Source organism: Betta splendens, chromosome 14 (assembly GCF_900634795.4).
Source record: "Betta splendens chromosome 14, fBetSpl5.4, whole genome shotgun sequence".
NCBI classification, from domain to species: domain Eukaryota; kingdom Metazoa; phylum Chordata; class Actinopteri; order Anabantiformes; family Osphronemidae; genus Betta; species Betta splendens.
In genome coordinates, this window is record NC_040894.2 from 11,078,080 (window position 1) to 11,092,585 (window position 14,506).

General features: G+C 43.0%; 1 protein-coding gene across 6 annotated transcripts in view; it reads right to left on the bottom strand.

Annotated features, from left to right (window-relative positions):
* Nucleotides 1-14,506, bottom strand: part of pcdh1a (protocadherin 1a) — a 135,943-nt gene that overhangs the window by 66,021 nt on the left and 55,416 nt on the right. The window contains exon 1 of one of the 6 annotated variants that reach the window (XM_029172874.3): nt 4,819-5,632. The exons of 4 other annotated variants lie outside the window; for them this stretch is intronic. The gene's annotated coding sequence lies outside the window, so the exon portion shown is untranslated. Of the gene's footprint in view, nt 1-4,538; nt 4,696-4,818; nt 5,633-14,506 lie in introns of those variants that run through there. One more of the 6 variants, XM_029172876.3, reaches the window with a different exon arrangement.

A 14,506-nucleotide genomic window follows, 5' to 3' on the forward strand; every position in this document is an offset into this window, starting at 1 on the left:
AGCAATCTAAGGTGGCGCTGGAGGAAAAACGACGCCGAACACTTTCACTCCTGGAAGATGTGAGGCTTCTTGAGCTGCCGCGCGTCCACCAAAGTTCACTACCTAAGCAGCAAAATGGATAAATGAAAACTGCTGAACACAACCAGAGGTGACACTTCCTGCATCTCAGCACTTTTCATCGGAAAAACTTGGTTATCATCTGCCATCCCAGATGGTGTGGTAGACCCACAAGACTAGGAGCTGATTCAGGCAGATCATGAAAAAACGACTCAGCATTAAATGAAAGGGAAGAAATTAAAGGTTCATTTTTCCAGTGAGTTTAAACGTGTCATCCGAGAGTCTGGAATGTACTCATTTTCTTTGTGTCTATGATTCTAGTCCTGGCTAATGCTTGGGTGACCTCTACTGTACTACACGTTCAATGAGCGGAGTACAATACTGCATTACTTCTACATTGAGCCATTAAGGCCCTGCTCAGCCTAGACGGGCCCCCGCTGCAATTTCCTTAACCCCTGTTTGCAGCAGCAATGTATCCGGGCAAAACAGACAAACCAAAAACACACGGCGCGAGACACTTAAGAAGGCGAGCAACAGATATGCTGAAGGAATATCTTTCCAAATACAATCAAAGCATCCACGATCTGACTGAGGAGAGAATTTTAACTCTAACAGAGAAGCAGCGTTCGACACATAGGCTCACGCTGGGCTTATGCAATGGTCCAGATGGTTCCAACACAGAGAAAACTGAACGCAGCCTGTATCACAGTATGGAGGTGAACCTTCAAAGATGCTCATACAGCCTGATGGGTCCTCGGTTTCCTGCATCTCCTGTGAAGACGTTTAACTTTGAAACAAAGGATGCATTCACAACACAGGATCCTAAGGGACGGTATAGTGTAGGCTGGACACGCGGCAACAACTTTGTTTGGCCAAAGCTCAAACAGTTAAGGCTGCAAGAAGTGCCAAGTTGTACAGTACAGTGGTCTCGGCTGAGGAGGACGTTCACTCAGAGGCACTGTGGCATCATCCACTGTGGGAAGAAAAATGCACAAAGCTCTACGTGGAGACGAAAAAAGAGTAGGGATCTGTTGATGGAACAAAAACCTTTTTAATAATTAAACAAATCTGTTTGTTTTTGTTGAAGACCAAATAAGCAAAGATGCTGCATTCACAATCAGAATATAAAAGTTCCAGCAACTTTGAAAGGAACAGAGTTTGAACAGCGGGTATAAGATAATGGGATGTCTCGTCAAAGCGCCGTCACATCTCCCCCTCATCTCACGAGTCTCCCCGCCTCCTCCGATGCCACTGCGAATGACAGAGAACTTCCGAATTCCTCCCAGCGACTGCCTACCGTCCTCAATCGCTGCGCCGCTCCCTAAAGGCTCAACGCCCGGCGCAAGTGCTGCCGCTCTGCTCCTCACAAAGGGGAAGGTGAGAAGCTTCAACGGCAGTCGAAACATCAGTCAAAGCGCCCCCGGGTCTGATTGAGTCTCACCTGGAGGCCTCACGCCGCCAACGCCGACCCCGCCGCTAATAAGGAGCTTTCAACTTCCACGCGTCAAGATTCTATTCAACAGGTCTCGTTTCCAGGGGATCTCGCCTGTAATTCTCCGCCTTAATGAGGCCGGAATACAGTTACAGTGAGTTCAGACAGATGTCCCTGCCTCCGGTCTCGTCGCCAGCGAGTGAACAGCCGCTCCGCTGCTTTCGCGTCAGGTGACCGACTTGGCCGTCGAAGAGCTGAACCTGTTTCGCTGCGCGGTTCGGCTCATTATCCATCGGCGCCGGGAAGCGGCGTCCGCTCGGGTTTTGCAGCGTTTGGCTGAATGTGAGCGGAGAGCGAAGCCCCGTACACCTCAGCAGTCACGTCATCAATAAACACCAGCTAGAGCGAGTCTGGTCCACTGACAGCCACACACGCAGATGCTGGAACGCCGGCCAAACCAGACTTGACACATGAACAGGACCTGCTCTATTCCTTCTCTTTCCTTTCTAACTATTCCAAAATAAGAGCGGTTTCTTGCTTTAAAGTTACCACTGGTTTGTGCCCTGTTATTTACATTCAGGAAGGCGTCTCCCGACTGATGTTGACAATGATGGGCCTCTCTGCTCCAGAGGATCCTAAACTTGTGTTGATCGTGTAAAGAGGATTTTCTCCATCAAAGGAAGGATTCTGACATCGAGCACTTCAGGTGTCTTCTGTGCTGTTTCGTTCCTTTCTGCGTTGCTTAATATACAACTATGATTTGTTTCTGCTTCTTAATAGATTCATCTTGTAATGGTGGCCTCCTTTACTTGCACTGACATCTCCCTGCACTGTATTTTGGTAGCTCTAGTCAAACGGCTGCTAAATGCCAACTCAATACCTGATATCAACTCTAGACATTTTATCTGCTTCTTTTGTCTTGAAGAAAGGAGGAACAGACCACAGTTGGTCATTTTACTTTTTATGGGTCAATTGTCTAAATGTCTCTGCCTAAAATTCCTAAAAGGTAAAATGTCTGTGCGTTGATTGTGTTATTTCCGATTTATTGCTGTGGTGCATTCATGATTAAAGCTGCTTCCAAAAACCTGTTGCACTCAGACACCTACACCTTTATCAGCTATTTAGTGTTAAATTAACACCATCAATCTACCTGATCACCTCTTGTTCTGTATGATCTGTAAAGATAATTTTACTAGTATTACAATATCTTTCTCTTCCCAGAGTAGATTTATTTGATTTCACAGCTTTAGAGTCGAAAATACTGTAAGAAGCGTGTGCAAAATGTTTATGTCACAACTCATGATCATTTCTTTTAAAATGAACACTACAGTATAATTGTGTTGCCGAGCATGTGTGCCTGTCCCTGTTACCATAGAGACAGACTATATACTGACTGAGTCAACTCTGAGCGACTGTGTGACATTTGCTCCTTTAAGTTGGCTGCTCCACAGGTCCAGCAGAAATGACTCAGGCATAGAATTAACCGAGGCATAATTGTAATATTACTAATATGTCAAAGTGTATAGGGGTTGTCGGGCATTTGGATGATGACTTTGTGCTAATTGCTTGGCATGCAGCAGCAGATGCACAACCAGTCTTTTTTTCTTTCCTTGCAAAATCTGAATTTTCACCTATTACCTGCTACAAATCGTGCTCGTGGATTTCTGCAGCTGGATGTGCTCCTCCCTGATCTGCTTATCTTTCCACTCTGCTCGAATATAGGAAGATTGCACATGATTTAATGATTTTCTCAACTGATGTAGTTTGATATATTGGCTGACTCTGCGCCTTTAGCTAGTATAACAGGTAAAATCCATTACCCTCCCACCAGCATGATTTATGATGGCTAGTATCACAGCTGTGGGTCTCCTTACAGCTGATCTACCAATAGAATTTACTGCAAACTGATACTCTGCACACTTCTAGACTGTAAACCCTGGCCACTGGTAATGAGAATGCAATGGCCTTTGGTTGGAAACACTTGCTAAGGGCATGAACGTTTGATTTAGCTATTTATCCACATGAAGAAGAAGAAAAAAAAAAAAACACTGATCGCTTTCACCACAAAAAGAAAAAAACCCACTAAGATCACAGAGGCTGTGTTTAAAGGAGGATATGAACATAGTGACAGGTCAAACACTTTATATTCTTTGTTGGTCTGTGTATGTGCCTAAAATCTGAGTATTTTACTGTTCGCTCCCACCAGTAGCTGCTTGAGCAGTCATGTCAGAAAAAAAAAAAAAACATTTGCACACTTTCTATGATGTGATATGTTTACTTAATGGCCAACAGTTAACCTTCCTACAGCAGCTCCATTACATCATTACATGACATGTTATACAGTAGGAACAGATAGATAGATAGATAGATAGATAGATAGATAGATAGATAGATAGATAGATAGATAGATAGATAGATAGATAGATAGATAGATAGATAGATAGATAGATAGATCATCAGCTACAGTATTTTACAGTTTGTGACGTCAGGTGGTTATCAGCCCGTTTCCATCTGCTCTGTTTTGACGGCCTTGTCGTCTACAGTATGAGACAACTTCCGACATTACTATGTAGAGCAGACTATTCAAATGCGCCTGCTGTTGGCAGAAGTGGACGGAAACAACACCCCAGACTCACACTGCGAGTGCAGAGCAGCATACCTGCGAGGACGCGACTTCATTTATTTATTTATTTCCTCCAATTACATGCGCGAATTTCTCAGTGGGGAAAACTGTCGATTGGTTATTAACGCGGCAGGCTATACGTCATAATCATTTGCGCAAAAAGAAATCGTTACTCGCGAGTAAACAGCTCTAAATGATGATTCTTCCTAAATAGGGGCAATTAGTACGCTGTTTGCGGCCGGTGTAAATGAAATGGCCAGGGAGGAACGAGACAAATGGATCACGGCTTCGGCTCCGAGCGATCATTGTGCTATAATAAAATACAATTAGCCGATCACAGGAACAGATCGGACTGAAGTGCACGCGCTCACACTGCAGCTGAAGACCAGTGATGTACACACTTAATGACTTAATGCCATTACTCACACAGGCGAGACGCTCAAGTCTGCTCGGATGTCTTTTAATTTCCACGCGTCGTCTTATCAATCACGCTCCGTGGCCGATTGCGCCCTATCAACCTGTAACACCGGCTACAAAGTGCACCGCGCACAACTTGTGGATGCGTGCTACGGCCTTCGTTACCACACACGGCCAAAGACGAGTCAGACATATACGAGAAACTTCATCCACGCAGCAACGCGCATCTCCGCCGCCATCTGTCCAATCCGGCCAACTTTTGCGGTTCGCCCCGCCACCGCGTCCGTACCTGAGCCGGAGACTTAGAAGCGCTTGTCGCGTCGCCAAATGGTCCGCAGCCGAGACGTCCGCCGCTGCTCCTCGAGGCGCCCTCGAGCCTCGACACCGGCAACTTCAGCAGCCTCGGAATCCGCTCATAGCATGGGTAACTTTCCGCGTGAAAATGCCAAGATCCCGCGTCCGTCGTCCGGCGGCTGCGTGGGAGCGGATGCGTCGCGGGTCCGAGGGGACGGTGGAAGTTATGAGCGGCTCGTGTTTGGTTGCTTTACGCTCGCGGAGCTGGAGAACGGCGGGTGTCATTCCACAGGGGAAGCCCACTGTGTGCCATTTCCAATCCTCAACCACTGATCCCCGCTGAGATGTGCACGCGCTGGCGCATCCCTTTGGTCCAAGTTTTGTCCGACGCTCCCCTTGGTAGAAGTGGCCTAGAGTGCGCTGAGGGCACGCGCTGGGCGTCTCACCGGTGGCGACACAAATGGCATGTTTGCAACGTAAAACGGAACGGCGAAGCGATCCTAAACAAGAAGCCCATCTGAAGCGTTTCCAGAGAGCAAGTGGTGAGATAGTGCACTTGCTCCTCTCTCTCTCGCTCTCTCTCTTCTCATCAGAGCGTGGGAGGAGGTGGGGCTGCCATCCACCGCAGCGCACAGCAACTTCACACTCCACATCACATTATGCCAGAGCTGCCTACCAGGAAACTGCGCGGCTCCCACAGTCTAAGAATCAAACTGGGTCATTGCAAACAGGAGATTTCACCTTAATAAACAGCAGAGTCGTGCGGCCACGGTGGCATTTTACCCCTTACTGCAAAATAACCTGTGCCCCAGACCGAATACACGCACAACTTGCCCGGAATGTGATGTAACAGGTACCCTGCACTGACTGTTTACTTGTTGATACGCTTTGCATGCAGCAAAATGAGCGTCCTAAAATGGAAGCTGCCTGGCCACACTTTATTCCTTTGGCGCCACCCTCAGGCGGTTATAATAAGGGTCGGAAGTAATACAGTCCCCTCCATCAGCCGAGGAAATTAGCGGAATTGAATGTTAACATTGCATGAGGCTGGAGTAATGCACCTGATTATGTTGCCTTCTTGCCTGGGAAGACAACAGTTGTAAATTGCAGTACAAAAAAACACAAAAACAACGCTGTAGGTGTACAACAGGCTAAACTAGTTATGTCTGACATCTATTAAAACCGCAGCAGTTAAATTAAAAAAAGCAGTGCTTTGGCTCAGGGCTATAAATCAGCATGGCTCAGCGGGGACTGAAATCCATCCCACACTGCAGTTGCTCTCCTCCTTTCTTGCCTATCACCGACACCCGTGATCATAACTGCTTAAGCATGAGCAACGGACCTGGAGCAATGAGTCAAACGCATGGTTTTGTCACAGAGGAAAAGCCTTAAGCAATGTCCTCAGGAGGAAACTTGATTTCCTATCTTCCCCAGCCATTCTGAAGCAAGAGTTTATCAGAGTGTTTCCAGTCTGTGATCCTTTACTCCTCCCCCATCTCTCATTAGCTGCAAACACACAGCTGTCGGGTTGCCTCTCCTGGGCTCCCATTAAGGGCTGCCACTCAGGCTTACAATGTCCCTGAGCCAATCATATTAGAGCTCCCGCCCACGCACTGCCATGGCTATGCTGCACTTCACCAGCCACACTAATAACGTTTAACTGGTTTTACAGGTGGCCCCCGAGTTGTGTGAGAGGAGCCACGGTGGCAAAGGAGGCACTAACTATGTGAGGGACAGAAGTTATGTTAAGATTTATCACATTTGATCTCCTAAAGCCTAATTTATGAGGCGCATAATGTGAATGCAAAACACGTCATAACTACATCTTTGTAGTTAATGAAAATTAAGGTGTATAAAGTCAAACCTTCAATCACCTCAGCTGCATTATTTGCATCTAACCCCATACAGTAAACGGAAATAGGAATTGGCGGCGGTGTCGTGTTAATGCGTCGTCAACTCATTAAGTCACGTAATGAGAGGAAGCCAGGCAGCAGGAGCAGCAGCAGTAGACTGACTCCACAAAGGTGTTTTCCTTCAGGTATAATTGAGAGTGGGCTGAAATATGGCTTCATTTCATGTCTTTGTAAGCGGGTTTAAAGAGCACAGGACTGTTTGATTCCCACTCACCTCTTCCTGGTGCCCATTTGAATATGAAAGCGGTAAAACAAGGACGAGGCAAGGGTAATCAGCGCGTTGGACCAAAGACGGCGAATGCCATCACATTTCCCACGAGTGTGTCCAGAATATCACCGCCTGTACAGTATCATATAAATATATTCATCAAGCATCAATTAGGTATTTGTTGCATTTTTTGTGCCTGTTTGGGTTTCATTTCTATTTACATGCACTGGTGCTGGAAACTTTTATTCTCAGCTCGCTTCAATACTCTGTAGGCAGACACAGTGTTTTAATTCTAAGCTCGTGGCTTGTTTGCTAGTGCGGCACACAGCAGCACAGCGTGCGAATGTGATCTGTATACATTTACATCTATTCTCTTATCACATACCACACCTGGAGCACCTTGTTCTCCTGGCAGCAAACACACACTACACATGAGGTAAATACAGGGAAATATTAGGACAGGGCACGCACGCACGCACGCACGCACGCACGCACACACGCACACACGCACACACGCACACACGCACACACGCACACACGCACACACGCACACACACACACACACACACACACACACACACACACACACACACACACACACACACACACACACACACAGTAGTACTCACATTAATAGCATATATGGGGATCGAACTGCAGAAAAGGTTTTAGGAGGACACTTTACAATAGCACGGTTCATGTGCGTCCACATTCAAGTAAATGCTGATTATTTCCCTATCAGTGATTTTACAGCAGCTGATCTGCCATTTACAGCTCCTGTGACATCACAGGGTGTTTCCTGGCAGGCTACATCATTTCAGATCACACGCATCAGTGCAACAGCCGGTCTTTGCCTTATCAGATTTGGTGTGGATTTACTCTTTCTACTGGATGTGACCACAATAATAATAATAAAAAAAAACAGGCGTGTCATCCCAAGATATGGAAAGAAACATCCTTCAACTTCCTTGCATTTTCTTCTTTTTTTTTTTATTCTCGGGCAAAAGCTGACTTGAATAATATGTTGCATTCAAATTTGTAGCACGCGCACTTGTGGAGCGGGAGCAGTTGCAGATGGGTCACCCGGGGGATCGAAGAAGCAGTGATGTGAAACGAAAACTTGATGATTCTTGAACTGTTCGGCACTGAGTCAAAGCCCAGTGATACAGTTATCTGCTCAGGGTCAAACTTCAGTTTGCTGGTGTAAATTTGATTTACAAACAGCCCCCATGCTGCCAAAGTTTTGTTCTGATGTTTAATCTGCTAGAAACTTTAAAATATCTAGTCAGGGTGTAGTGTGTTTGTAATGCTACTGTACCTACTATACTGTAGTGAATCAGATCTTTTAACTAAATCAACATAAAGACATTGAAATATGTGATAAAGGTGCAGTGGGGGAGTAAAGCAATATAAACATCTCTGTATATAAACAGTAATTTGCAAGAAATGCAAGACTCCACATACTGTTTGAGAACTCTACAGATAAACTAAAATAAGCTTTTATACTGAAAAACTATGATTTCTAATGAAGTCCCCTCATTTCCCATGGGGTATTAAAGGGGTTTCCAGCATCACTATGAAAGTAGTAGAAATATGAAGTAAAAAAAACAAAAACAGTGTGTTTGGTCTAATTATAAAGGTAGGAGGGAAGCATTCGCATGCCGGTCTGTTGAGGTGCTCATTTGTACAGTCAATAGAAAATTCCAGGCAGCAGTGAGGTATTAAGTGTTAAAAGCAGGTCAATGTCACTGAGTAACTAATGAGGCTACATGACATCATCATCTCCAAAACAACATGTGTTGTTTCTGGTAGGAGCTGGTTAGTTCCTACATTAATAAACTAACCCAACCCAAACTCCTTATTATCTTTTTATCTGAGCAAATGTTTTGATTATAATCATTTCAAATTTTATATCTGATCACTCAAACATGATGCATAACGAGAGTAGGAAGTAAGAATTATTTCTCGACTCAAACTCAACACAGCTGAATTCAATCCCATATCCCATCTTCACGCGGCTGCAAATACACAATATTATTAGGTTTTCTTTTAACGCTGGCACTAGAGTCTCCCTAATATTCTAGAAGAACCGCCCACTCCCATGTGTTTGCATGTTCTAGATACAGTTTAATTTTGCGTGTAATATCTCCCTTCAGATGTTTTCAATCTCAATTAAAAGAGTGCGATTGAGTTCTCGGGTTAAAAAAAGAATGAGAGAAATTAAATCAATCATTGTCTGCGGGCTGACATGTTCTCCCGACTGAAATAGATAACTGCTTTCCTAATGCCTTACTGGCATCCTGTGTTTATAAAGCTGTCAACACCACATGCACAACTCCACATCACTCCTGTCATCATTTAGCTTGTGCTGTTCTGAGCATGTGTGCGTTTCTGTAACACTTTTTTACCAAGATTGAACAATTTACCAGCTAATGTTCTCACTTAGCCTCATGTGCACCATGTTTCCACTGGACATGACATCACACGTGCAAATAGGTGGTGGGTCAAGGCCACGCATCTACAAGTACTGTCTGTTTGTTCACTGTGCCATTATTCAGAGCCTGAGGTATTGTACGTGCTCTTATAGATTTCATGCACATCTGCTTCTACTCTGTATTTCGTGAGATATTCTGTATACAGTCAAATTACAGGCTGACAAAGGAAAACATTTGCACCTATGTTTGGCCCCGTGTGGCTCCGGTTAATTAACAGAATGAACTCGCTATCTAGCGGAGAGAGAGAGAGAAGGGAGGATTGGCATCGCTGCAGTGCAAGATGAAATATCAGCATGTGGGAACACGAGGTGCTTCAGAAACAGCTTCTTCATCTTCAGCCGGACTTCAAACAAGCAACAGGAATACATTTCTTAGGATTAATATGCTAACACCTTAGTGTGTGTGTGGAGCAAGCCATACTGTAGGTGTGAGTAATCCTGTTACTGTCACATAAACACGGCTCTGTGTGTTCTGCTCGTGCGTCCTTATCCCATTCAGTGCGTTTCTGCCGGGGTCTGTGCAGCCGTGCTTTGCGTCACCGCTTCTTTTAATATGTACTGTGGGGCTGGGAGGGCGGCATTGTGCTTAACCACGCCAGGAGCTACTGTAGTTTGCATTTGCTCCCCTCGCTCACTGTTTATGTTTGCCAACGGGTCTGGATTATATCCACATGATCCCGACAGTTAGGCTTGCAGTAGCAGCAGCAATATTACTTCTGATGGTGAAACAGTGGGCTTGAAACACTCCCGCGGTTATTTGGTGCACAGCTCAGCTGCTAACCCCACGCCGTCTAAAAGAGCGGCCGAGGGAGAGAGAGAGAGCAAATTAAGCTACTTAGCATTTTGATCTTGCTTTTTAAAAAGATTAAATTATAGACAAAGTCATAAATAAATTCTATAGATTTGAATGGCTTAGCAAATGGTGGCATTTATCTATTTCTTCAGTCTGATTCAGACACTGGACTAAATGAATTGTGGATCAAGTTATTTTGTCTCATTTTTCCAAACTTGTCTTTTTTTTATTTACTGTGTTCCATGCCAAAGCATTCAGCTGATTACAGACTCGCTCTGCTGCCCCCGGGAAGGTTTCAGGACTTCCACTCTATACTTGATGGCAGGAAAATGACCTTTAATGTACAGTAGGTACAACATCCTGCACTTGGCTAAATTCTCACTGGGTGAGAAACTGCAGAGGATAGAAATGATCTGATGCACAATAAAAAGGTTCAAATGCTTAACAGACTAGACATCTGGCTCTGAATAGGTAGTTTATTCATACAATAGATTGGAATAGCTGTCAGGTTACAAGTTTGTTCTGACTAATGAGTTATGTAATGCACAGTATGATGATTAAACAATGTTGCAGGATTCACTATATGAAGGATACAATTTTAATATTCAAGAATATGACATGACCTGGCATTTAAACTATAACAATGCAAATTGAACCATGGATAAAATGTCCGTGTGGGGCAACATATTATTGGATAAGAAATATGAGCTGTAAGAAAAACACTTCCACGCACAGATGAAATGCCTCCATATTAAACGTATTGTTATTTTCTTTATTGGATGTGGGCAAAATGGAATCTTATTTCCATGATTTTAATAATGTTCAACATCAGATTCAGAATCCAAGCAAGGACGACAGGAAATCATGGTTTTTATCATTTTCAAATTATTGAAGTCAACATAATGAACACATTAGATAATAATAAAAATATGTTTTCCTGTTTGAAAGCCTGCATATGTGAGATACTGTCTGTCACACAGACTGTGTTTCATGCACAAAGGAGTAATAGATGAAGTGTTTCTTTAGGAACAGAAATCTTTAGAACTCGCCTCCCAAGCCACCAATGAAAGGCGTTGACCCATTCAGCATTGAAATGGTTTCATAAGGCTGCGTCCACTAATCGCTGCGACTGACTCTACTTATACTGGCTGAGAATAAATTATCTCATGATTGTTGTAGCTCACCCACGCAGCTGCATTCAAAGGCACTCTAAGCAGGTAAAAGGAACATTATTTTATGTCTCCATTTATTTCATATTTTCAAAAAAGCGATCTTGACCCATGAAGCCACCTACAGAAATGTTTCTACTTTATCCAAAGTTGAGCATGAAACTGAATCAGCTTATATATTATAACCATCGATGTCAGAGGTCTTGAGATTCTTCTTTCTTTTTTGCATAGATGTGACAGTGGTCACATGCAGCACAAGGTTTTGAAAACAACAGCATCCCTTAGTTCATTCGCCACCGTCTCCAACCGCCTAATGCTCATAATTCATTGTTATAGCAGACAATAAGTGGTTTCTTAGAGTTTTGATTAACTTTCAATGGAAAATAACTACAGTATCTTCCCAGTAACATACTGTACAGTACACAAACGTGTAATAATGTTGAGCACGAATGAAAAACTACTTTATGTACAGATTTGAGGACCCAGGACGCATTACTTTGCTTTCCACAATGGAAATTGTGGTGGAGCTTTAGCATCCTTACTATTAATGGGTTGAATATTATGAAATTGCAAAAAACGTTGACTCATAAACGCTCCAGCTACTCCAGCTCCAAGAACAAAAGCAGTGCTATGCTACGGTGTGTCATTAGTAGTCATAACATGAAAAAGAATATTGTTTTCCTCTCTGTAAAAAGAAGCAATATGGCAGCTATTCAAAAGAAGAGACACAGTCCCAGTGTTCCTCTGGTGTTGACCATGTTGGTAATAAAGCCAATGAAAATAATATGAGATCGGGCCTTTAACAGAGTATACCCTTGTGATCTTATAGGGCGTTCTGAATGAAAGCACTGAGCAAATGATATCCACAGTATGTAAGAATATCCACTGGCTGGAAATGAAAGACATTTTTCTTGCTTTATTGTGCATCCAAATAGCTTCTTGAAAAAGACAGAAGCTGGAGGCTGCCAATAGGAGACTTTAGGGAAAAGAGAGAAGGCAAAACATCTGGCCTCCAAATTTTAATTAGACTTACCATTGGGATTTCTTTCCTTTTACATAGTGGGGTAATTCCTTTCCCTGAAGAATACTCAACAACACGATGTGAAAAAATAATAACACATAAACTATTAATTTAAAGAACAATACCAGAGGAATTCATGCATTATTACTTGTATTTGGATGCCAGCAATAATTTGAATTCACTCCTAAAACTAAGGCATCTGGAACACTATACATACTGTAACACAACGTCTGAAAATACACTATCGACAAGAAAAGTCACTTCAGTTTGCTTAGTTTGAGATTTTATGGTCAAATTGGAGAAGTTGGCAGCTCGCACTAAAAAAGAAAAAATATATCGATGGAAAATAAGAGTGAGTTTATTTCACACATGCTTCACTGTTTTCATTGGGTTCAAAGTCAGAAGCACTAAATCTGTCTTCACAAACTCTGCTCAGTCACCACAGTGCAGTGCATTTAACTAAGCGTACTGAAATATTGTGACTCTATTTGGTAAGACTTACTATTACAGAGACCAGAATGCGAAGTTCAGAAGTTTAAAATTTGATAAAAAGTTTTGTCCCCCGACCTGAGATTGGGTGAAAACTCATTAAATTTCCTTTTCTGTGCCCCAGCCTGCAAAAACATTTAAGTGATTACACAAGCTTGTTTTAAGTTCTGCAAATTATGAGCATATCAAATATGCTTTAAGATGCTGACCTTTTAAAGTTGAAATCAAATTAATTGTAAATGCACTGAGAACAGAGAGCAGTATGTGTGTCCTTGGTGTTTGTTTGAATTGTGTTATCAGGTTTATTAAATAAGATGAAGTACAACTTCTTTCATGGATTTGCCTGCGAGTACAGCATGTTGTGTTCTGCAAACAATATAATCTCATTGTTGGTCCTGTTGGTACTGAAACCAGTGCGTAATATGAGGAAATCAGCAGGACAGCCAGTACTGCTGGTGTAAATGTGCTATTGAATGTCATGACTTAAATCACAGGGTGAAGAACCGAGAGTGGTGCTTAAAGACCTACTTTACTGCGGTTGAGTTGTGACAGCATGGTCACATGGCGTCTGAGGCCGTCTAAACAGGACCCACGAGTGACAGTTACCACGGTTTCCATTTCTGTTAGAGAAATATGAAAACAACACTGAAACGACTCCCTCCTGCAAACACACATTCAATGCTCATAAGCTATAGAAGTGTGATTTGCTCCAGTCAGCAGTGAACAGTACATACTGTACTGTAGCTCTAACCTGTCAGTCAGTGGTAGGAAATGCCGTCCCAGAAGTCCGTGCTCACACTGGTACCACCAATATGTGCAAAAGAACATATACGCACCTTTTAATGCCAGAAAGTGGAAAACAGCTTCTAAACACACGCAACCACCGCTCTCATTAACAGTCTCGATGTCTCTTACAGTCAGTTTGGATTTTCATGAAATGCAACCCATTTGAAAAGATGTGCTTGTAAATGCTCTCTCTTAAGATCACCAGCGCACAGCTTCTCCTTTCTAGTGGATTACACGTTTTACGAAATAATTTTAATCTTGTCCATGACAGTTTCCTAAATAATGGGTTTCTTGACTATCTCCTTTGTCAATTCATTAAGAAATGAATACTCTTTGAGGCTTATAAAACTCTTGGCAATAATATTAATATGTATTATTAATATGTCTGGAAAAGGGGCATACTGTATGTATCCTACTGTAAATACATAAAACATGGTTGACAATGAAAATACTACATTACTTGAGAAAATAAAAGCTGGTTTCATTAAAAAAAAGTTTTCTCTGCTCATAGATGCCTAATGAAGAAACCATGAGGTGCATCGACTCATCCAGTTTAAATAGGTAGAATGTTCTCAGAGCCCGAGGGCCTGGAAAGGGAAGAGTGAACTGCCTTTGGTCTTTAGTCTAGACTACAGAATAGCCAGGGGGGGTCCTGAGCTTGTCAGGATTCATACTTGCTCAGGTTAGAAGATCAGACTGCTGAACTATTATAAGTAATAAGTAAAAGCTGAAATCAGTAACTCCAACAGAGAGACAACAGGCACGTAACAGACAGACAATCAGAGAATCTACAGCAGAGGTGAAACGGGG